This window comes from Rhinatrema bivittatum, chromosome 6, assembly GCF_901001135.1.
Source record: "Rhinatrema bivittatum chromosome 6, aRhiBiv1.1, whole genome shotgun sequence".
Classification (NCBI taxonomy): Eukaryota; Metazoa; Chordata; class Amphibia; order Gymnophiona; family Rhinatrematidae; genus Rhinatrema; species Rhinatrema bivittatum.
In genome coordinates this window covers 179,833,029-179,857,285 of record NC_042620.1, presented here as the reverse complement: position 1 = coordinate 179,857,285, position 24,257 = coordinate 179,833,029, and the positions used below count along the sequence as shown (strand labels likewise).

Below are 24,257 nucleotides of genomic sequence, written 5' to 3'. Positions count from 1 at the left end.
AACATGCAGCCTCTTAAAACGCTTACTATCTGCCCTCGAATCAATCTCTTTCAATAGCTTCGAAGCCACCCTGTTCTGCTGTGCTTTCTTTTTGGCATTTTATGGGGCATTGCGTGTCAGCGAGCTGGCAGCACAATCACACTCTAGGCCAAGCGTCTGCAGCCTACAGAGAGCAAACGTCCTTATTGAACATAAGAAACTAACACTATGCATCTGCAGATCTAAAACGGACAAAATGGGAATTACGATAGTCCTTCAGGAATGGTGCAGGGGAGGAATCATGCCCAGTCCATTGCACAAGAAAATATCTGGAAAGGTGCCCACCTGTGGGGGCCAACTCTTAGTGCACGCCGATGGCAGCCCAGTCACGAGGTACCAATATTGTAAGCTGTTACATTTGTCCCTGCAGTTAGTAGGAGCCAATGCCGCAGGGTATGCGACACACTCATTTCGTATAGGAGCTGCCACCACAGCAGCGGAGTTAGGTCTGCAGGCGAGGGAGATAATGTCCATTGGCAGATGGCGATCTGAAAGATTCAGCTTGTATGTAAGACCAAAGGAGTATTTTGAGCAATAGTTTTAACTCCATTTATCTGTTGACAGACCAAAGATCACGAATTCCCTTCATATGGATAATAGGGCACTCTTATGTGCGATGGGCACATATGAGGGCCCTTGAGCGGCTCGAGGGAGCACACCTTGGTATGGCACCTAACAGGATCTCACTAGTGTGGATAGGGATCCTGGGGATGAGCTAGGACCAGCTATTGCCGGTTGTCCTCAACATGGGAAAACGCAATGTATCACCTTTGGCAATAATTGTACATCTGGGAGGAAACGACCTGATATCAATTCGTAGTGTGCAGCTCACAAAAAATACAAAAAGATTTGCTCAGTCTAGCTAACATGTTCCCACAGTCGGTAATCATCTGGTCCTGTATCACCCCCAGGAGGGTTTGGAGGGGAGAGAGGTCCCATCAAGCAATAGAATGGTCTAGGAAAAAAATCAATAATGGGTATGCAAATGCATGCCCGCTATAAAAGGGTTGTGTGCAAAACACAAATTCTAGATGAGACGCCGGGTTTGTTAAGACCAGATGGGGCACATTTGTCGGATATTGGTTGGGACATATTTAACACCAATTTGCAGGACATTATTGAAGTAGCTTTTCGAAATGGCTGCAGCTGAGCTGTTGTGGGGTACCAAGAAAGTATTGGGGGGTCCCAGGGTAAGCGAGCCCGCTACCAGGGCCCGTGGCGCGGTGACCAGCACATTAGCTAGGCTTAATGGGATTATACCTCTGGCCTTAGCAAGGGCCAACGGCCCGGGAGCACATGAGCAGATGGGCTATAAGCGGTCTGGTGGCCTAACAGGTTAGGACCCCGACCCTCGACGCTTTAATGGCCTTGGGGGGGGGGGTGTGAAAGGGGTCACTGAGGGAGTTCGACCGAAGACTCTGACTTCCACGGTCAGGTCGCGGGAAGCCCCATCCTATGATGACACTGTGGCTACGACGGCCAGGTGTCTGCGACGTTACCACGGCTTCTACGGCCGGGGTACCCACGTTCGCCAGCGGCAGTGCTGGCTCATCGCTTGCTAGTGGGGCGCTGGTCACCAGGAGTTAACCCTATATATATATATATATATATATATATATATTAGCCTTAGGTTAAGGATGTTGTTGATTAGGTTTGTTACGATGTTTTATGTATTATTGTGCAAACTTGCAGTGTTACGTTTGGGCTGCGGCCATTATGTGACCAACAATAAAAGCAACTCTCGAGCTTAAGCGGCGTGATAGTGGATTATTATGGGCATGTAAGGGTTGCACGGGGGGGGGGGGGGATGTGAGGAGAGTGGGTTAAATGGGTGCAGCCATTACACGCTGCCCACATTGAGAGCCCGCGATTCCGTTTTGGGAGTGGGGCACAATGGGTGCGGGCAGAAGGCTGCAGAGTTGGGAGGGAGGGAAGAAAGGAAATGACGCGACGGCGTCAGGGGGGGAGGGGGGGAAGGAAGTCAGCGGAGGGAGGCATGGCATTTGGTTGGCCGGGGCCGGGCCTTAAAGGGGGAAGCCACATGTCGGCAAGCCCCTTTTAACTGCCTGGCATAGCTTGAATCATTTAGAATGACATATTTACTACCATTGCCATTCCACGTCAGCTCTCTAAATCTCCCTTAATTTTAGAGAAGAATATAGGTTACAAGAGCCATCTGGCATTCATACTATATGACTCAGCTATGTGGAATCTTTACTATCAGTAAAACACAGAAAAACTTGACAAAGTGCTAGACGGTACACAACGAAGACTTTTGTCTTTAACTGAAGGCTCTCTGGGAAATAGAAACAGAAACTTACGGAGAAGTATGGACTCATGCACCGAGCAGTCATAAAGGATGATCATTTTGTGCAGAAATCATTTACTATTTGAAAACATCTCCTCCCCCAACACTAACAACAGAGCAGCATTCCAATGGGAAAAAAACTAAGAACTAAAGCAGAAAAAAATATATTAACCAGACAACTGTCAGCAGCTGAAGGACTCCAAGCTATGGAATTCAGAATCAGCTCAAATCTGGGGGGTCTGCTTTATGTAATCCGCTTTCAAGCGTCCAATAGTGGAATATAACTAAATTATAAAAATAACAGTAAAATAGTCAAAAAGATTGGCTTGGGAGGGAAAGGAAAGACGAGCCATAATGCAAACAGTGCCTGCCTATCCTCGAAAATTTGGGGAATGCTCTTCTATTGAAGGTGTGGAGCAAAGGGAACTCGAGCGCTACCCTTGCCCGTCTCGTGAGTGCGCGGTGCAGATTGCGCTGGAGTTGCTCTGCGCGATTCTCCCGCTCTCCGGCGCCCGCTCTTCCCTGCCCCCGCGCTCCTGCCGCTACCGGCCGCTCACTGTCAGAGGGAGACAAGGGGGAATAAAATCACGGCTCAAAGCAAGAAAAGGCATTGGGGAAGTGCCTGGTGCACATAGTGCCTCCCCGTTTTGGCGAGAGGAGTGTTGGCCCAGCCCCGCAGCCTCCTTTCCGCTTGCTTGCGTTCTTTCAGTCACAGCTCTCTCTCTCTCTCTCCAAAAAACTGCAGGCGGGATGAGCTCAGTAGTTCCTCCCTCCAATCTCTGGCTACCAGCCTTCCACATTAAAAAAAAAATCATTTCTCTTACAGAGTGGTACAAAACATTGCATGTGTGACACACAATATTGGGTTTACTGTATTTCTGGAAAGTATCACACACTCTATTGTAAATGAAATAGTTTAGGTTTTAGAATTTAGGAAGAACAATTTCATTTTTCACAATTGATGCCACAGACTTGCCATCTCTGTATTTGCCGCTCAAGTTTAGTATTTTTATAACTGCTATTTATGCTATTGCAAAATTTCAAATTGTTTTTTTGTGGGGAGTGGGGAACATTTTGGAGAACATAGCCACTTCTTTGCTCCCTACTCAAAAGAGTTGGAGCTACTAAATGTATTTATCGAACTAGTGAAAACAGAAAAGCTTTCAGGGGCTGAGAGGAGGACATGGAGGTGTCTTGAAGTAATTAACAGTTGCCTATTCAATAGTCTTTGGGATGCTTTAACAGCAGACCATAATCCCAGTGTTAAAGCAAGAGCTTTCTTGCTGCCAGTTTTGCAAGCACCTAAACCATAGTTGGTCAAATTCAGAGTCAGGAGATACTAGATCAAATTCAAAGAGTGAGAAGGACACTAGAGAGTTTGCTACCAGTTGAATGTGTGAGAAAGCTGTTGTCTTTTAGAACAAGCAGTAAACCACTACACAAAGTAAAGTCACTCTCTTACAAATACTTATCCTAAAAGATAACATAGTGAATGACTGCACATAAAGACCTAAATGGTCCACCCAGTTTGCCCAGCGAGCTCTCTTTAAAAAAAAAAAAAGATTATTATTTTAAGTGTAGTAGCAACTGTCGTTCCATACAGACCTCCCCCAAGCCATCTGTAAGAGTAGTAGCAACTGCCACTTCATATAGGCCATCCCAAACCTTCTGTTAAGGGTAGTAGCAACTATCACTCCGTACAGGCCACCCCCAAATCTTCTGTTAAGGTAGTAGCAACTGCCAATAAGTGCAAGCTACCTCAAGCCTTCTGTTAAGAGAAGGCGCAACTGTCGCTCCTTTCAGGCTACCCCCAAGCTTTCGTTAAAGGTAGGAGCAACTGTCGCTCCGTACAGACCACCCTCAAGCCATCTGTAAGGGTAATAGCAACTACCACTTCATACAGGCCACCCCCAAGTCTTCTGTTAAGGATAGTAGCAACTGTCATTCCATGCAGGCTACCCCCAAGCCTTCTATTAAGGGTAGTAGCAACTGTCATGACCAGTGGTAAACTGGACAACAAAGAAGCAACTGATTGCCAGTTATGGGTGCGTGCTGAACGGATGCAGGGGGAAGAAGCTCCCAACAGGTTTCCCAGAGACTCTTTTCTAAAAGCAAACACAACATCTAAAATTGGTTGTTCTGACTGGAATTCGGCTGTTGATATTTGTGGGAAGAAAACTGATGCCTTACCAGCTAGAAAACAAAAGTATGAGTGCAAATTCGCAACAAGGCATCAGAGAAAAATCAAAGGCCAGAGAGTCGCAGCAAGCTGTAGCAGAGGTCAGAGAAATGACGTTGTCAGCAATCACGGAAGAAATGCTAAAGCAGATTACCAAAGGAGTCTCGGCTGCTTTGGATGAGCATTTAACCAAATTAGAAACCACTATGGAAGGCATAAGAAAATGTAGACATACATGTGAGGAGAATGGAGGCCACAAAGCAACAAATATTGGAGCAAAAGGATTGATTGGCTCAAGCTGAGCAACAAGTTGCAGAATTGCAAGCTAAAAATAAGCAGTTGGCAGAGCAGGTCAATGACCAGGAGAACAGTAATAGACTAAATAATTAGCGAATCGAAAGCTTGTCTGAATCTGTGACCGATGCAAAGCTGCCGGGCCTTGTGGAAAAATGGCTTCCTCATGCATTAGGCCTTATTGAGGAGGAGTTTTCTCCAGTGTGTGAAAGGGTACATCGTGTTGACTTTTGCCAAGAGAAGACAGGAAAGTCACGACCTGTCATTGCGAAAATCCTCAAATAGGCACACAAAGTGAAATTTCTCCAGGCTTTCCGGAAGAAAGAATGTGTGGATTACAATGGGCACAAGCTTCTAATCAATGATTTTTCTATGCACATAGCATCACTTCACAAAGAAATGGCAACTGGGCATACCACTCTATATAGGAAAGGAACCAATTTTGCCCTGGTATATCTGCTAAATTGAAGATATAGCATAATGGCAGTATTAGAGTCTTCATGGATAAGAAGGAGACTGTGGTGTTTGTTGATGGCTTGAATGGAGCAGAGGGTTGAATTGGGTCCCATTGCAGCATTGGGAAATTGTTGCTTCAGAGTGGAAGCTATTGGATGTGCAGTTTATAACATCACTGAATCAATGTGTAGTATCTGTAGACCCTTAGGCTGAGGCAGGATTGACTCTACCTGCAGAGAGGAGCCCTGCAGGTTCCCATTGTCGGCAGGTAGATCCAGGTGAAGCAGAGACCAGTCAGAACTTTCACCTATACCAGCCCTTGTTCCTCTTGGGTTGAACCTTTAACTTTTGGAATGCATTGAAAGCCTCAGGCAGCTAATCTTTGATGTTGGCATTCTTGTGGGTAAGGGCAGTAAGTGGGGCTGCAACGGAGGAGTAATTTGGAATAAACTGACGGTAATAACTAGCAAACCCCAGGAAGCTTTGCAAGGCCCAGAGACCCACAGGGTGAGGCTAGTCCATGATAGCTTTTATCTTGGCAGGGTCCACCCGGAATCTGTCTCATGTACCCAACCAAGGGGAGCACCTCTTGCTGAAAGAGACATTTTTCCAGTTTGGTGCAGAGATTATTCTCTCGCAGGCATTGAAGTATGATGCAAATGTCTCTTCGGTGGGAGCTCAGGGTTTGAGAAAAGATCAATATGTCATCCAAGTATATGACCACACAGGTGTACAGTGGGTCACAAAAGATCTTGTTGACCATTTTCTGGAAAACTGCCGGAACATTGAAAAGCCCAAAGGGCATGACCAAATATTCATGTCCATCACGAATGTTAAATGCTATTTTCCATTCATCACCAGGCTTGATGTGGATGAGGTTGAATGCATCCCTGAATTGAATATCTTGGCACCCTGTAGGTGGTCAAAGAGCTCTCTTATTAGAGGTAATGGATAACAGTCCTTTTTAGTGATGGCATTCAAGCCATGCTAGTCTATGCATGGCCTGAGTGATCTGCCTTTCTTCGCAACAAAGAAGAACCCAGCCTCTGCCAGGGAAGGGAATAAATACCCGTTCTAGATTCTTCTAAATGTACGGACATGGCTTGAGTCTCATGGAGAGACAGAGGGTAAACTTGTCTGCGTGGGGGCATGGCCCCTGGGATGAGTTCAATATTACAATCATACATGCAATGAAGAGGTAAAACTTCAGCATTCTTTTTTGAGAAGACATTCTTGTAATCTGCATACTGAGGGAGAAGTCCCAGGAGTAAGGAAGCCAAAGTCACTGGATGAGGAGGTTCTACTGGCACCAAGCAGGAATTTGTACATCCATGGTCCCAATGGACAAGTTGTAAGGCAGACCAATCGAAGTATGGGTGATGTTGCTGGAGCCACAGCAGACCTAGGATGATAGGGTGGATGGCTCTCGAGATCACAAGAAAGTTGATTTTTTTCCACATGCAGGAGACCAGTGAATGAGGCCACAGATACCGTGGTCATAGTAACCTAGCCTGGAAGTGGGTCTCTGTAGACAGAAGAAATCACCAAACGGGAAATCATTGGAACTGTGGGAATCTGGAGTTGATTGACTAATTCTCTTAAGATGAAGTTTCTTTCAGAGCTGGAATCAACAAAAGCCTGGGTGGAAAAACAAGTGGAACCCAATTCCAGTGAGACTGGTAGAAGTAGTTGGGGAGCTGGAATGGTGAGGCCTAGGGTCATCTCCCCAAGGGACCCTTGGCATTGAAGTTTCCCAATCTCTGTGGATATTGGGCCAAGAAATGGCTTCAGGTAGTGCAGTACAGATAGAGGCCCTGCGATGGAGTCTTTCTTCTGAGGCCAAGTGGCAACGTCCCACATGCATTGGCTCTTCAGAAATAGATAGGTCGAGGGGGTGATGTTGGAATTGAGGTGCCAATGAGACATTCCTTTATGCAGGATAGGACTCTTGACCCTTTGCTGCAAGCAGTGATCTATTTTGCCAGTTAGGGCAATGAGGGCCTCTAGCAATGTAGGAAGATCCCGGGTGGCAAGCTCAACTTTAATCTTCCCAGAGAGGCCTTTCAAGAATATGGTGACTAAATTATCCTTTCTCCAATTCAAATTGGAAGCCAGCATCTAGAATTCCACTGCATATTCAGCTAAGCTTTGGGAACCCTGATGGAGATGTAACAGATTAGAGGCTATCGTCGCTGCATGACCTAGCTCCTCAAAGATAGTATGAAACTATTCCAGGAACTGTTGTTGGTCAAGCAAGAGGGGGTCCCCTCACTCCCAGAGGGGAGATGCCCAGGCCAGTTCTATGCATTCCAGCAGGGAGAGGATATACATAGTTTTAGCCTGATCATCAGGGAACAGCAGATCCTGCAGCTGGAAGTGCATTCTGCACTGGTTCAGGAATGCTTGGGATCCTTGACACACCGGGGTGGAACCGGCAGCTGAAGAACTGGCCGATTGAGCGCTGCAGGAGGCGACCGTACTGTTGTGGGTGAAGGTGGCACCATGGGAGTTATCAGTGTGCCCAGGTGAGTGGAAAGCCAGTCCATTACAGCGGCCAAGGGTACCAGGGCACCTTGTGCTCTTGCAGCCTGCAGGCAATGCCAAGGATGGCCTGCAGCAAAGTCAAGTCCACCGAGTCCATACTCTCTACATCCTGATATATCTGTGGACCCTTAGGCCAAGGCAGGATTGACTCTACCTGCAGGGAGGGGCCCAGCAGGTTTCCACTGTCAGCAGGTGGACCCAGGCAAAGCAGAGACCAGTCGGAACCTTCACTTATACCAGCCCATGTTCCCTTCGGATTGAGCCTTTGAGTGCCGAGGCCAGCACGACTTAAGTAGAGTCTCCTCTGATGGCAGAAGAGAAGGTCCATAGTAGCTACGGTTGTGGGAAGGTGGCAGTCATACATATCCGAGATCCAGGCAAAGGTCAGAGGCAGGCAGCGATCAGTTGTATCCAGGGGTCCAGGCAATGGTTGGAGGCAGGCAGCAGTCAGTCATATCCAGGGTCCAAGCCAAGGAAAAAGAAGAGGGATGGATAGGCAGGGCAGGCAGGCAAGGACAAGAACAAGTGGGCAACATGGATGGACTGGAACGAAGACCGAAGACAACCTGAAGACAGCAGGATGAAGTCAAAGACAGCTGGATGAGGAATGAAGACAAGTCTGGAATGAAGATTGAAGACAAGGCTGGAACGAAGATAGGACACTGAGAAGCAACACGCACTACTGAAAGTAGCTGGACCTGTTGCTGAGGCAAGTTGCATCTGGAGCATTGCCCTTTTATAGGGCCTGGTTGCTATCTCATAAATTGGGGCCAGAGGGGATTTGCCACTACGATCCCTTTAAATAGCGGCAAAAGGCGCATGTGCATGCCTAAGGAAATGCGCAGAGTTCAGAGTCTGGTGGCGTTTGGCTCCATGTGCTGATGGCATCCATGGGGAACTATTCAGATTAAAAAAAACTGTATTCCTTGAAAATACAGTATTTTATGTGTGATTTATAGACTAATTCACTTCCTCCTTATAAATGGATTTACTTCCTTTTGGAGGAAGTGAATTTTCAAGGAATACAGTTTTTTTAATCTTTTGTATACTTTTGTACATTTTTGTATTTTTTAAGAAGTGGGTATTGAGGGTATTGTGTGTATGAGGCATGAATGAGGGTTGAGTGTGAGTTGGGGCATTTTTTGGGGTAGCTTATTGGAAATTTTAGAAAATGATGTTTTCTTAAATGTAATTCTGTTGATCAATATGTAATGACTATATGGTCCAATCGCAATATCAATTGCAGATGTAAAAATATGTTATGGAATTATGGAAAAAAAGGATAATCATGAAATGTACATTTCATATGGCATCCATGGGGTGGCATGGCTGATCAGGCCAGTGGCATTCCGCCACGTTAGCGGGCAGCATCTCTCCGCGTGGAGGGCTGCCAGAGTCAGAAACCAGCGGGAGCCCAGCCTGGAAGGTGAGTGCGATGGTCCGTGGGAGCAGCCCACGGAACGCCAAATCACTGAAAGGGCCAGACTCCAAGGGCGACCCCCCCAATCCCCCTTAGCCTGTTTGTTGATTTGACTTACACCTTGCTTGATGGGGGAAGGGGGGGGACCCTCATCTCTATCCTCTCCTCAGGCAGCAGATTGCCTTGAGCCATCCTAGGGTAAAACTGTGTGCTCTGCTGAGGGCACCTTATTACACTGGCCTCTCAGTTAGGAAAGCTGCTCATTTAGATCAGTGGTAGCATCTGTAGTTTGGAACTGTACAGTTAAAGGCTTGAATCTAATAGTTCCCAACTGTGGTGCTGTGGAATGCACAGGAAGTGTGGGATCTTCACAGTGAATCGTAGGAGAGTGTCGTTTCAGTGAAAGTAGAGTGGTGGAGGCACTTGAGGTAACCTCAAGACATACAATAAAAAGGAAATGCTTTTTTGAATGCATTCCTTTCCAACCTGCCTATCCTCCTCCAACATTTTAACTGCTGCATTCTTCTGGTACTGTGTTGAACTTTTTCAGTCTAATATGTCTCTTCTACGAGGAATTTTAAAAGAAAAAAAAATTCAGACATTAGTTTGGAAGAGATATTCTCTTAAATGTCAAGAAAATACTGTATGTCTTATTTTAATGCAATTATATTGTCTAAGCAGGAGATACTATACTGTGCTGTGTAAGTTACTAAATAAAGAAAAATGGGCAGATCTGTGGGGTTTTTAAGGGTCAGAGCTAACTGGAGGGAGTGAAGGCTATTAGACCATGGAGGGTTGGAGGAGCTATCGCTTAACTGGGCAAAATGTGGACATACTGGTAAAACTGAGAATAGCTTTGGCGCGTATCCCTTTTAAAATTCTGCATGTTATGTGGTACAAGTGGGGTTTGCACGTGCATGCGCACACCCATCTAAAATTTGGTGCACGTGTGTGCAGCCAGGCTATTTTATAACTTGCAGTATATGCGCACGTATGCTATAAAATGGCCACATCCCTGGGAGTGGGCTGACATACACGCGCCAATGTGTGCTTGTGCGCTGGTTTGAAAGTTACCGTCCCTGTGATTAATAGAAAATTAGTTGTCTTTTCTGTGTGTTTCAACCATATTGTAAGCTCCTTGGACAAGAGACTTTGTTTTATGTATCTATATAGTGTTGTGTATATCCCATAGCAATATAGAAATGTTCCGTAGCAGTGACAGTATACACCCAGTCCCTATAGACAAGGACTGCCTGATTTGATCCTGATTTGCTTTTGGTGGGTCCTGCTGATGATTTCCTGACAAGTCACTGTAGCCAAAATTCATTTGAAATCAATTTCAAAATTGTTTCAAATGCTCTCTGGGATGGTGGAAAATAACTCATAGGGCAGTTTAAAACCAGTATGAAATCAGATTCCCAACTCCCTGGGTAAGAATTAGCTATTTATTTTATGTCAGTATATATTATTGCACCTTTCCACTGGAATGTGCAGAGTGGGGAACAAGTAATACAACAATTTTAATAAAAATAGTAACAATTACAGTAAATTACATGAAACAGAGTCAAAATAATAAAATCAAGTATAAAAACTAACCAAATACAATAAACTAGAAAGTTAAATGAGAACTGTACAATATCTCAAGAACAGTCTAATTATATCTGCATGCATCGGGCCGATTCAGTAAAAGTCGCGGGAGCGCGGGCAATTCAGGGGAGAAGATGCAAATTAGGGCCCGCAGTAAAAAGAGGCGCTAGGGACACTAGCGCGTCCCTAGCGCCTCCTTTTTGTCAGGAGCGGCGGCTGTCAGCGCGTTTGATAGCCAACACTCAATATTTCCGGCGTTGGTTCTCGAGCCCGCTGACAGCCACGGGTTCGGAAAACAGATTCCGGCTAAATTGAGCGTCCGTCTTCTGTCCATGGCTGTTCCCTGGTTTTACTTGTTTTGTTTTTTTTTAAGATTGAAGGCCTCTGGGATCTATTGAAATTACACTTGGGTTCAGAAAAGGAGACAGAGAGCTTTCACCCTTTTGTCTAATGCAGTACAGATCACGTCTGGAAAAATGGTATTTTTGTATTTCCTGCGATATATTTTCCATCCTTCTCATCTTTTTCCACCCTTCTTCCCTTTTATTTTTTCTAATATACTGTACCTGAGTACTCACCCAGGGGTTCAATGTATGTAATCTAAGGAGTGGTGTCTCTCAGTCTGAGTGCACAGGTGAACTGTAAGAAGTCCTGGAAGAGGAATGGATCTTCATCCATTTTTCAGGGAAGGAGAGAGGAGACTTCGTAGACCCATCCTTAGGTTAATTATCATCTCAAGGAGAAAAGAAGAGTAAAACCAGTGCCTTTCAAGTACTAAAAGTAGTGAGGAAAAGAAGGAAGCCCTACATGAGAGGTATGAGAGATATGGATTTTCTTTACCAGATTGACTAAAAATGTATATCCCATATCAATTGGGAGGAAGCTTATAAACTACTCCAAACTGATTTGAAAAGAAGAGAAATAATAAACTTATAAATTGAACTTGGATTGGCATATCACTATAAATCTATTGTAAGAGAAAAGGTAATAAATTTATTCAAGAACTAAGACATGAAACAACCTATTTTGAGAGATCCAAATCTATAAAGACCTTTTCCATCAACTGCACAGTTTATCAGTAAAAGTTATGTTGGAAACCACCTCATGTTTTCAGCGTTCTTACTGCTGTAGTTTACCTCTGAATGCTTATCAATGCTGTGTACATGAACTTTACAATGGGATTTGAGTAAAAGCAATGCATAGGGCCTAGAAGAATTAGCTTCCCCCAACTCAGGGAATCCTGATTTGTGTGATAAACTATACATCATGGGAAGACTTAAACTTAAAGAGACTTTGTTTAAGGTGTGACTCCTGGGACCTTATCCAGGACTATCAGCCCAGGGGTTTCAGTACATACACTATGCAAATAACCAAACTTTCATGAACAAAGCTATTCAAAGAATAGATTTAGAGCAAACTAAAATGTAGTCTACTTTTGCTATAATAATTTTCAGTTAATAATCTTGATTACCCATAAAACAGTAGTGCAACATAGACAGCTATACAACAAGCAAAAAAAGTATTACATTAGGACACAAATAATACTTTCAAAGAAATCCAAGCTGCAGTAAAAGGTCTTAGATTTCATCTTAGAAAATGCCTTCCAGCAACTAATGTAGGTCACATACTTTTGGCACCCAGTACAATTTCCCATCTGTTCTTAAGCAAAGTAGAAAACAGCTTGAAATGCATTTTCCACTAGATGCAATTAAATGAATTTCACATTAGAGTTAGCAAATGACAACTTTTTCAGCTTACTAAACTATTATCGCATTTGCTTCTATGGTATTTCATTCTGCTAGTTTGGTTACTGAGGTCTAGATGCCAGATAAATTAAGACAGGTATAGCAGGCAAGTCTAAAACACACTCAGCTAAAGTTATCCGGCCAGCTTTAGCCAGATAATAAAACCTAACTGGCTGTGTTTGAATATAGCTCTTTGAGTTTTTTAGTTATCCAGTCTAGTGTTGCCAGATAACTTGCTACTTAATCGGATATCTTCAAAAGATATTCGGCTAAGTAGCGCTAAAAAAAAAGAAATAACCAGGGTCTGTGGATGAGTCTCTCCCTTCCCCAACAAATTGTAAAAGATGGCCCTGTCAAGCCATGCAATCCCCAACCTCCAAACCCCTTCTAAATTTGTGTAAAAATTGTTGTCCGAGGGTTAGACTCCCCCCCCCCCCAAACCACCCCCCTTTCCCTGTTTGGAATTTTATTTAGCATTTTGCTCTCCCACCCATCCACAGTTTCTTCTGCCAAGGCCAAACCCTCCCCCTCCCCATTCCACCTTCCCTCGATTCCCAAACAATACCCCTGCCTGGAATGAAGTCAAAACTCACCCACTCCCAGCCACTCCAGAGCTGCTTCTGACAGAAACCACACTGGAAGCATAAACTATCTGTAGTTTATGCTTCCAGTGCTGGAAGAGTAAGCCAGATAAGAGGCTGAATATCCCAAACCTTGCCATTTACACAGATAACTTTGACAGTTATCCATCTAAATTACTTTTGAAAATTGACCTCAGTATTTTTAAACAAACTTGAAAGCTCAGATAAAATGTATTCCATATGTTAAAAGAAGAATAAATGTCTGCCAGCATCACTAAATGATGCTGTGAAAGAGACTATTAAAGCCAAAAAGGCATCCTTTAAAAACTGGAAAACAGGGTTTATTATTATTATTTATATAATAAAACCAGGCGTACACAGTACTTTACAGAGAAATAGTATAAGAGATGACCCCCTACTCCTTTGAGCTGACAGTCTATTCAAGACAGACAAGACATGCAGACAAAAGCAAATAAGTGGGCAGCTATTCAAAAAAAGCTGAGCTCCTAAATTTAGACTTCTAACAGGCAAATACAGTGTCGGTGATAATGTTTCTAGGGAGCTGGCAACCCTTCACACTCCCAGGAACACACACGCCCACCCTTCCCCAGTATCTTCTCCCTGGGGATGTGGGAGATGGGTGAGTGATGGGACTGTGTGTCTGGCCAGTTTCTTAGGGATGATGCCAAGAGTGTTAGGTACCCTAGGCAAACCTTACAGCCTTGCACCAGCCCAGCCCTACCCTCGCACAAATACAAATGTTGCATGTATTTTAAAATTTATTAACCACTTCCCCAACTCCCAAAAAGGAGACTGTACATGAAAAATAGCATTCAAATTATGTGCGTTGAGCAAAAAAGAATTTTCTCCAATTTGTTTTAAATGTACTTACAAGATAACTTTATTGATTGTCCCCTAGTCCTTGTATTATCTGAAAGAGTAAATAACCAATTCATAGTTACCTATTCTAGTCTTCTCATGAATTAAAGACCTCTATCAATTCCTGCCTCAGCTGTCTTTTTTCCAAGCTGAACAGCTCTAACTTCTTTAGCTTTTCCTCGTAGGGAAGCCATTCCATCCCCTTTATCATTTTGCTTGCCATTCTCTGAACCTTTTCCAGTGCAACTATATCTTTTTTGAGATGTAGTGACCAGAATTGCACATAGTATTCAAGGTGCAATCTCACCATGGAGCAATACAGAAGTACTATGATATTCTCCGTTTTATTCACCATTCCTTTCCTTTTAATTCCTAACATTCTATTTTCTTTCTTGACTGCTGCAGCACACTGAGCCAATGATGTCAATGTATTGTTCACTATGCAGGGCCAGCACAGCCCAATAGGCAAACTAGGCAGTCGCCTAGGGTACAGGCTTTAGGGGGCGGCAAAGAGCAGCTATATTGGTGTGAGCAGCGCCCATCCCACTCACAGCTGAGAGGAGTAGAGACGTGGTGGGCTGTGAACAGCTACCATCCTGCTCATGGCCAAGAAATGCAGATACTTGGCGAGCTGCGAGCAGCGCCCATCCTGCTCGCGACTGAGAGAAGCAATCTTGGCGGGCCATGAGTGGCACCTCTGTTTGTCTGTGTGTGTATATGTGTGTGTGAGAGGGATTGTGTGTGTTCGAGAGAGCAATGGTGTTAGTGAGAGAGAGGGAGGGAGCCTGTGTAAAGGTGCATGTGTGAATGAGACAAGGAATCTAAGTGTGTGTAAGAGAGGGGGGCCTGTCTGAGTGAATGAGGGCTGTGCAGGATCCAGGGCCTGGATTGGGGGGTGAGAGGGGGCGGGCACAAGGCAGAAGGTTCTCCTAGGGTGCCTAATACCCTTGCACCAGCCCTATCATTATGCCACCCAGATCTTTTTTCTGGGTAGTAAATCCTAATATGGAACCTAACATTGTGTAACTACAACATGGGTGACTTTACCCTATGGGGCCAATTTTAATTCCTACACGTGCGGGGTACATTTGTGCGCGCTACCCAGTATGCACAAATGTACACCCGATTTTATAACATGCGCACGCTGCCACGCGCACTGAAGTCAGGCTCACTGGTCTATAGTTTCCCAGACCACCCCTGGGGCCCTTTATAAATATCAGGGTTACTTTGGCCACTCTCCAGTCTTCAGGTACAATGGATGATTTTAATGATATATTACAAATTACTAGTAATATATCTGAAATTTTATTTTTGAGTTTTTTCAGAACCCTAGGGTATATACCATCTGGTCCAGGCAATTGGCTACTCTTCAGTTTGTCAATCTGGCCTACTACATCTTCCAGGTTCACTGTGATTTGGTTCAATTAATCTGAATCAACACCCATGAAAACCATTTCTGGAACAGGTATCTCCCCAACATCCTTATCAGTAAACACTGAATCAAAGAATTTGTTTAGTCTTTCCATGATGGTCTTATCTTTTTAAGTGCCCCTTTAACCCCTAAATCATCTAATGGTCCAATCAGCTCCCTTACAGGCTTCCTGCTTTGGATATATTTTTTAAAAATTGTATTATGAGATTTTGCCTCTACGGTGTTTAGTTGGGAGGGAGATGTTTCCCCTTTAAGAATTTGCCCCAGTCACAGCCGGGAAGAAAGAGCTGATGCCACTCAATGTGATGTCTCAGCAAGCATCATCAATCAGGTTTTCCAGGGCCTGGAGCCCTGCACCTATATGGAAGTGGAGGAAATGGACGGGAGCAAGGGGGTGGGGCAGAGTACCTATCTACATCCACCGGATCTTTCCATTTCAATTTTTTTACCGCTTCCGCAGACTTACAAGAGAAGGAGGGAAAAAAACTCTAGTCTCCCAGTAAATTACCTCTGCTTTTTCCTCTGTTCAATCTGTGCATAATACTTTGAAATCGTTGGCTCAGTGTGCTGCAGCAGAATTATTAGGAAGGGAATGATGAATAAAACGGAAAATGTCATAATGCCTCTGTATCGCTTCATGGTGAGACCGCACCTTGAATATTGTGTACAATTCTGGTCGCCGCATCTGAAAAAAGATATAATTGCGATGGAGAAGGTACAGAGAAGGGCGATCAAAATGATAAAGGGGATGGAACAGCTCCCCTATGAGGAAAGGCTGAAGAGGTTTGGGCTGTTCAGCTTAGAGAAGAGACAACTGAGGGGGAATATGACAGAGGTCTTTAAAATCATGAGAGGTCTTGAATGAGTAGATGTGAATCAATTATTTACACTTTCAGATAATAGAAGGACTAGGGGGCACACCATGAAGTTAAGACTAATCGTAGGAAATTCTTTTTCACTCAACGCACAATAAAGCTCTGGAATTTGTTGCCAGAGGATGTGGTTAGTGCAGTTAGTGTAGCTGGGTTTTAAAAAGTTTGGATAAGTTCTTGGAGGAGAAGTCCATTAACGGCTATTAATCAAGTTTACTTAGGGAATAGCCACTGCTATTAATTGCATCAGTAGCATGGGATCTTCTTAGTGTTTGGGTAATTACCAGGTTCTTGTGGCCTGGTTTGGCCTCTGTTGGAAACAGGATGCTGGGCTTGATGGACCCTTGGTCTGACCCAGCATGGCAATTTCTTATGTTCTTATGCTCATATCTCATCCATTTACAATGAGATATGTCCATGGCCGCCTACATCATGGTAGAGGCTGTGTAAACTCCTCCCCCCCTCCCCCACCAAACCGAGAGTCATGGAACAGAGCCCCCACCACTGCTGCCCTCCTCCCTCAGTAATTGAGAGTCTCGAGTCACTTCTGATGCAAGTGCTCGAACCTTTACTCCACTTCTGATCGGGAGTAAAATTTCCAGCACTAGAAAAATGGGAGTTGGGCCAGTGCGTTTCTCTCTGCATTGGAAGGAAACAACTAATGCCCTCATTACTATGGAATTTCCATGTGAGGGCACTAACTTAAATGCACAGTGTTGTGCCGCACACGTTTTTTTGAGCGGAAAACTCTTTGCTGAGTTGGCAGTAAATTTTATGCTGAAAAGATGGATGAACAACTAAGATTAAAACTGCGCATTCTGCCAAATAAACCTTATGGCATCAGCCTGTGCGTGTGTGTGTGTGTGTGTATGAGGGGAGGAGCGTCAATGAAAGGAGAGCAGAGAGTTGGCAGGAGGAAAGCAGAGTGAGTACTGGGAAGAACAGTGAATGGAGAAAGCAAGTGTGTGTATGTGTGTGTGAGAGAGAGAGAGAGAGTGAGAAAGGGAAAGCAAAAAGAATGACTGGAATGTGCCATTCCCCCTCTCCACCAATCTCAGGGCGAGCAGGACTCAAACGTTCCCAGGTATGGACATAGGATGCTGGGGCTGGGCCGGTGACGGGGGGAGGAAGTGTTCAGGTCTGGATGGCGAGGGGGAGCAGAATGTGCAGGGGCTGGGCCCTTGAGAGAAAAGGGGGAACTGGGCCAGTGAAGGGTTCGGGAAGTGCTGAGGTGCCCCAGGGGCGGGGGGAGGGGGGGAGTGCTGAGGTGAGGACAGAGGAGGGAGATAGAAGTCTTGGGTTCAGACAACAGACAGGGACAATGAATAGGGGCTTCCGGGGAATTTCAATGGGTGGCTGCAAGTACAGTGAAAGTAATTTTTGAGAGTAATATAAAGATTTTTCCAGATTGTTTAAAATATATGTTTCTTTTCTCAGTCAGGTCTGCGTATAGGGTTGGATCCCGTGTGCGTGACTGGCTGAAGTGGTGGAGGTTGTGTGGAGCTTCAAGGCCTCAGTTGGTCATTTGTCTGGGGAGAAACCGCTGCTTCATGTTATTCACCTTCAAGCACGGCAGCCACATGTGGCTCTTCAGGGTCGTCTGTGTAATTTTTCTATACACTGAAGAATTTTTGGATTAAAATGGATGCAATAGAATGGTTAAGTGTGACTCTGAGACACAGCCCTGCACTTTACTGACTTGCTGAGTGACACAGTTCATAATATCAATATTTTTTGTTTGGTTTTTTTTCTCAGTTAAATAAAAGCAGATAGTGCTTCAACATTGCCATCATGTGGTTCAAACAAAGTCCAGCATCTGAAAGCTAAGCCGAACAGTTTTCTCAATTTCTCGCTCTTTCTATGACGTTTTCCTTCTCCCTCCCTACTCACATATTTCTCTACATTGCTTATTCCTCTTTCACACCTTTTCATTTCCCTCTTTTTTTTTTAATGCAGTTAATGTAAGCCTATAACTCAAAAATATTTATATATTCTCATTTGCTTGGTGAAAATCAGCACTTACAGTTCTTCTCAGCCTGAGGCTCCCCCTTGGCTCCCCTCATCATGGCTTTACTCCTCCGTCCTGAGGTCTATTTTCTGTTAGGTTTTCACAAATATTTCATTTATTGTTACAAATTTAATTTACAAAAAAAAAAAAATCACTTTTTGTTTGACGTATTTTAAAAGGCAACCTCGCCTCCCGTTATTGTTTTATAAAGGGTTGCCTCGATCCCACTCCCTATTGCCTACATGTCAAAGGAATAAGCACCACCAAAGCTGGGGGGGGAAGAAAAATGCCAGCTGGAAGGCTGTCTCAGAGCTCACCATCTCGTGACTTCTGGCTGCTGCCCTTAAAGTTGCAGGAACAACATCAGCTGCAGTTAACCTCTTCTCCTGGGCACTCGCAACCGCTGCACCCCCCCCCCCCTGAGAGAGCAGCTTCTAATGCAGCAACAGCGCCGAATAAAAATAAATGACAGGAGTCAGGTGGCCCTTTATAGACTAACCAATTTATTGAGGTTAGTCTAAAAGGTGCCACCCGACTCCTGTCATTTATTTGCTACACTAGACTAGAACAAGATATCCCTCTGAAGCTCGTTATAAAATCACTCCTGCCACTAGTACTGGGCATGCTACTCCTGCCCCAGCAATGTCAAACACAGGGACAGAGAACCCTCTTTTCAGGGAATCTTCCATGGCTAGCACCACATCGCTAGCCGCTGCATACACCATTCCTGCCTCAGCTCCATCCACCCCTAAGGCAGCCACTCTGGCCGGCAAGACCCACCCCAGAGGTGGCTGCATCGCCGGCTAGAGAAATAGGTGGCGTCCCTGCTGATGCAAATAATAGCAGTACACCTCAGGCAGCATCAGGCACAGAAAAGATAAAGATCAGGGTCCCAGTTCCTCCTCTGTCATTGCACCCACCTCCGTTGCAGTCAAACCACTGCAAATTAGATTTTATGTGGCAGTTGTATCAGGCACAACAGCTTGTGGCTCTGCTGAGGGAAATAAAGGGCAATTACAGCCAGGGTCGGGCATTACCCAAATAAAGTATGTCATCTACCCCTTCCACGGGCTAACTCAGAGGTATAGGGTTAAGTGCCAAGCCTTGAAAGGGGCAATGGTCAAGGACCATGTAATGTCACTGGTAGATCCTGCTGCCATTGTGACGGCCAGCAGGATGTATGGAAAAATAGATTTTTTCCTCTGCATGCTGGCCACCATGCATGTGACAATTGTGAGTGGCATGGTAGTAGAGAGAGTATTTGTATTGATAGAGCCTCTGAAGGTCCCCTAAGGTGATGTTAATGTGGAACCTATGCACCCTGGGGGAGGTCCACTTTCCCATCATTGTGATACCTCTAGAGTACAAGGACAGAACTACTCCTGTCCTGTAGACTGCACATAACTCTGAAGCTGCCTCAGGGAAGGGAGGAAGTAAAGGGCTCTTTTATTATTCAACATGAAGCGGCCCTACTTACTATCCTTTATAGTACAGAGGAGGTAAGATACTTCTTGTGCAGGGAAGTGGGGCATACCCACGAGGTCTGATGTTTCAAGCCCCTGATGGTAATTAGGCCAGGAACTTCTGAGTTCAATCCTGAGTCCCCTGTCCCATAAGTGACCAGCATCCTCCTCCTGACCTTGGGAGCAGGTTTTCCCTCCCTCTAGCAATAACACCATCTGAGGTCCAATCTCCGGAATACCAACTCTCTTGGGTAGAGAAGATTCCCCAGCAGATTTCCCTTGGGGAGATCTCCCCACCATTATCATGACTCAAGGAGGTGAAAAATTCTCTTACTGGTGGGACCCTCAAGGATATCACTTGCCCCTCTCTCCAACCACCACCAGCTGGCCTACAGACTTCTGAGTCTCTGGCAGCTGAAGAAGGGAAGAGCTCTTCAGAGTGGGGAGCCAGGTCTGACCCTGATCACAGATATCGGGGTAAAGATAATCAGCGGGGCAGATTTGGCCTCATGAGAGTTGGAGCCAGGTCTGACCTTGGTCACAGATATCGGTGTAAAGATAATCAGCGGGGAAGATTTGGCCTCATGAAAGGTGAAGTCAGAGGAAATGGCTGAGAAGGAAGGTTTATAGACTTTCAGTGACCCCTGACCTGGACATAGAGACTGCATCCACAGAAACAACTACTGCTGGAATGCTGGAGGGAGAAGAAGTAACATCTGCAGCCTCATTGGAGGTTGCACCTCCCCTCACCAGCCAGCCTCCTGAAGTCCCAGCAATAATGACCATAACCCTTTCAGAGGAAGTTCTAGAGAGAGTATCAGTCATGTTGCCAGAAACCTTCTCAACTCCAGAGACACCATGCCAAAGTGCCTCCAATTTCCACCACTGGGCAGACCGCGGGTCTCTCACAGGCTTGATGCCATAGGGTGTGCAAACCGTGCATGTGCATGGGGTGGCATAACTGGTGGGGCTGTGTCGGAAACAGAAAGAGGAAGTCTGTGCTGCCGCCGGTGGACCACTGGTGGCAGAAGAGGAGGCCCGTGATACCGGCGGTGGAAGAAGAGCGTCCGTGGTGCCGCCAGTGGACTCAATCCCATCGGTGGTGGAAGAAGAGGAAGCCCATGGTGCCATCTGTGGACCCGATCCCACCAGCAGTGGAAGAAAGAGGTCTGTGCTGCCAAGAAAAAGTAGCGCGGCCCCACTGCAGAGGCTCCTCTATGCAGAACCATCTCGCAGTGGCACATTTTATTTTTAGTTTATTTATTTACATTCTGCTTTTCAGCACTTCAGAGTGGATTACATTCAGAGGGCTTACAGTCCAAGTACCTGATTTATTAAGGGGTTTTCCCATAGACACAAAATGTGAGAGAAGCCTTAATGAATCAGGTTCTAAGTTTGTATTTAAGGCAACAGAAGGTAAAGTAACTTGGTGATGGTCACAAGACATAGCAGCGGGGTTTGAACCATGGTTACCCTATGCTTTAGGTTGCAGCTCTGAACATTAGGCTATTCCTCCACTATCTTTACAATCTGTGCAACCTCGGATATGACCATTAGCTCTTCTGCAACCTGCATTCAGACTGAATAAAGCACTCCTGCTATCATTTCTGTAACTAATTATTTTTCTGTTCGACCTGACCCCCTGGGATACCCCTGTTACCCTCCTGTTGCAGGCAAATGACTGCTGAATCTATTCTTCTCTCTCCTCCAAAATTCAATTTTATATTGCAGATTCTGCAAAACACTAGTTGGTTATATTGGGGGGAGGGGGAATATTTGCACAGGCCTTTGGCCCAACTAGCCACAGCAAAGGGTAGCAATGATCATTATAATCATGCCAAACCTGAGTGCCATTACTATAGCAAGAAGCACCAAATAACGAGCTATATGTCCCTGGATGTACCAGAAGATCCCCAAATCTATCATGGAATGGAAGAAAGCTCTAAAAACAAGACTAGTGAAAGGAAGACTTTATCATGGACAATGCAGTGCTCATGGAAATAGACATTCTGCGAAACAGAAATCTATAGCCAGAACTGGCCTTTAGGTAGGGCGAACTGCACGATCACCCAGGCTGCCTTGAGACAAGGGGGTACCCCAAGGACTGCTAACATTGTCTGTTGCCACCATGGTCCCATATCCGTGGGACATGAATTTATTCGTTTGCTTTTATTTGCTGTCCACCCTATCCCCAGTACAGGCACAGAATTGCTTTGTTGATGGCCTAACAGTAGCACATGATCAACACATGATCAGATAGCTTCCTGTTTGCCTGAACACAGTATGGGAGGACAGTCACGGCGGAGACCAAAACTCACCTCTACACCAAAAGATGCTGATTTAACTCAATACTCATACTCTCCCCCATGCATTAATTCATGGCTTGCTATCATGGTCAAATGCGCCATAAACATAACCCAGGTAACATGTGGGTATGTTTGTTCATCGATTGGGTATATTTGAATACAAGTAGCATGAAATGTTTATGGCACATTTGACCACAATAGCACGCTGTGGATTAGCGTGTGGGAGAGTATGAGTAATAGGGATGTGAATCGGGCTTCGGACGATTGAAAATATCGGACGATATTTTCAAAATCGTCAGAAATCAGGGGCTCCCGATAAGAGAACCCCACGATTTTGTTCCTGGGGTTCTCTTATCGTTTTGGGGGAGGGCGGGAAAAATGGCACACCAAAACAATCCCTAAACCCACCCCGACCCTTTAAAACTGTTCCCTTAGCTTCCCCCACCCTCCCGAACCCCCCCAAAACTTTTTACAAATACCTGGTGGTCCAGTGGGGGTCCCGTGAGCCATCTCTTGCTCTCAGGCCGTCGGCTGCCACTAATCAAAATGGCGCCGATGGCCCTTTGCCCTTACCATGTGACAGGGTATCCGTGCCATTGGCCGGCCCCTGTCACATGGTAAGAGCACTGGATGGCCCATGCCATTTTTAAAGATGGCGCCGGCCGTCCATTACTCCTACCATGTGACAGGGCCTGGCCAATGGCACGGATACCCTGCCACATGGTAAGGGCAAAGGGCCATCGGCGCCATTTTTATTAGTGGCAGCCGACGGCCCCGAGAGCGGGAAATCTCTCCCTGGACTTCCACTGGACCACCAGGTACTTGTAAAAAGTTTTGGGGTGGTTCGGGAGGGTGGGGAAAGCTAAGGAAACAGTTTTAAAGGGTCAGGTAGGTTTTTTTGTTTATCGGCTCGGGCGCAGCCGATAAACAAAACCGCGATCGGGCCGCACAAAAAAAAATTAACGATGGGAATCGGAACCAATTCCAGTTCCGATTCACATCTCTAATGAGTAATGAGTTAAATCAGCGTCTTTTGGTGTAGAGGTGAGTTTTGGTATGGATTTATATATTGTTTGTATTTGTCACAGTTGTGGAACTTGGTGATTGTGAAGTATGTATGATTTTTCTAGCTGGAATGTTGAGCACTTCGATTCGCAGTATCATGAAGTGAGCTGTGCGGGCATTTGTTTGAAGAAAATCAGTAATGAGGAGTCAGGTTAGTAACTTATATCTTTCATTAGTGATGGCTTGGTCGTTCTTTAAATATTAGCATGTGAGTAAGAGTTTGTTTTATTTTTAGATGGTATTTTTCCCCTGACGAAGCCTTAAAGGCGAAACGAGGGTCCCTTATAGGGAATGCAAAGAGGATCCTATGTGAATACAAGAACAGCATTGTGGGAAAGAAATGAGAAAAGAACCCGATGAGAAAAAGCTTTTGGTGATAAAGAACTTGATGATGAAATACTTTGTAGATATCCTGACATAAGAGCATTAATGTAGTAAGGGAATATAAGAAAGATCTGATGAGGAATAGCATTCTTAGGAAAGATATGCACAAAAAGAATTTGATGTATAAATTACATATATATTGGTGCAATATCCATGTTAATATACAAAGATGTGTGAATGGTGTTAATATTTCAGAAGATGTTTATTTTCTTTTTGCACAAGATATTTTGTTAGGAGGAAGATATTGTTTGAAAGGGTATGCAAAGTATATATATGCAATATTTGTTATTCATATGAATGTGATGTGTTAGTACATATATGTATTATATGTATGTGATCTGGATGCAACACACATGCATTTATTATTGTTGAGATATATTGTATATGTATCCTTCCATATTTATGGTTGATTTTATGGTATGAATGAGGTGTGAATGTGTGTTTTTTATATATGGAATACTGTTTGGTTAATAAATGATGATTTATGTTGTATAAACCATAAAAAAGACTCTCATTTATATGATTTGATATCTGTGGTTCCCTTTGAGAGTTTCGAATAATTCCACCCATATTAGTTTACTTTTATCCACACAAATGGGGAGCTGGGAGGGGACAACTTTCCAAGGCATTTTTACATGGATAAACACATTTTTACCTGCATAAAAACATTTCAAAATTGCCCTCTTAGTTTTTCT

General features: G+C 44.7%; 2 long non-coding RNA genes across 2 annotated transcripts in view; both read left to right on the top strand.

The window, feature by feature from the left end:
- Window positions 1–23,998, top strand: part of LOC115093862 — a 36,089-nt gene extending 12,091 nt beyond the window's left edge. The window contains exons 2-3 of the long non-coding RNA XR_003857427.1: window positions 23,244–23,329; window positions 23,414–23,998. This is a non-coding gene — a long non-coding RNA (uncharacterized LOC115093862). The remainder of the gene's footprint in view (window positions 1–23,243; window positions 23,330–23,413) is intronic.
- On the top strand, window positions 11,201–18,111 carry LOC115093861. Its single transcript, XR_003857426.1, has 3 exons — window positions 11,201–11,306; window positions 11,449–11,641; window positions 17,774–18,111. It is a non-coding gene; the product is annotated as an uncharacterized LOC115093861 (long non-coding RNA).
- Window positions 23,999–24,257: the final 259 nt, after the last annotated feature.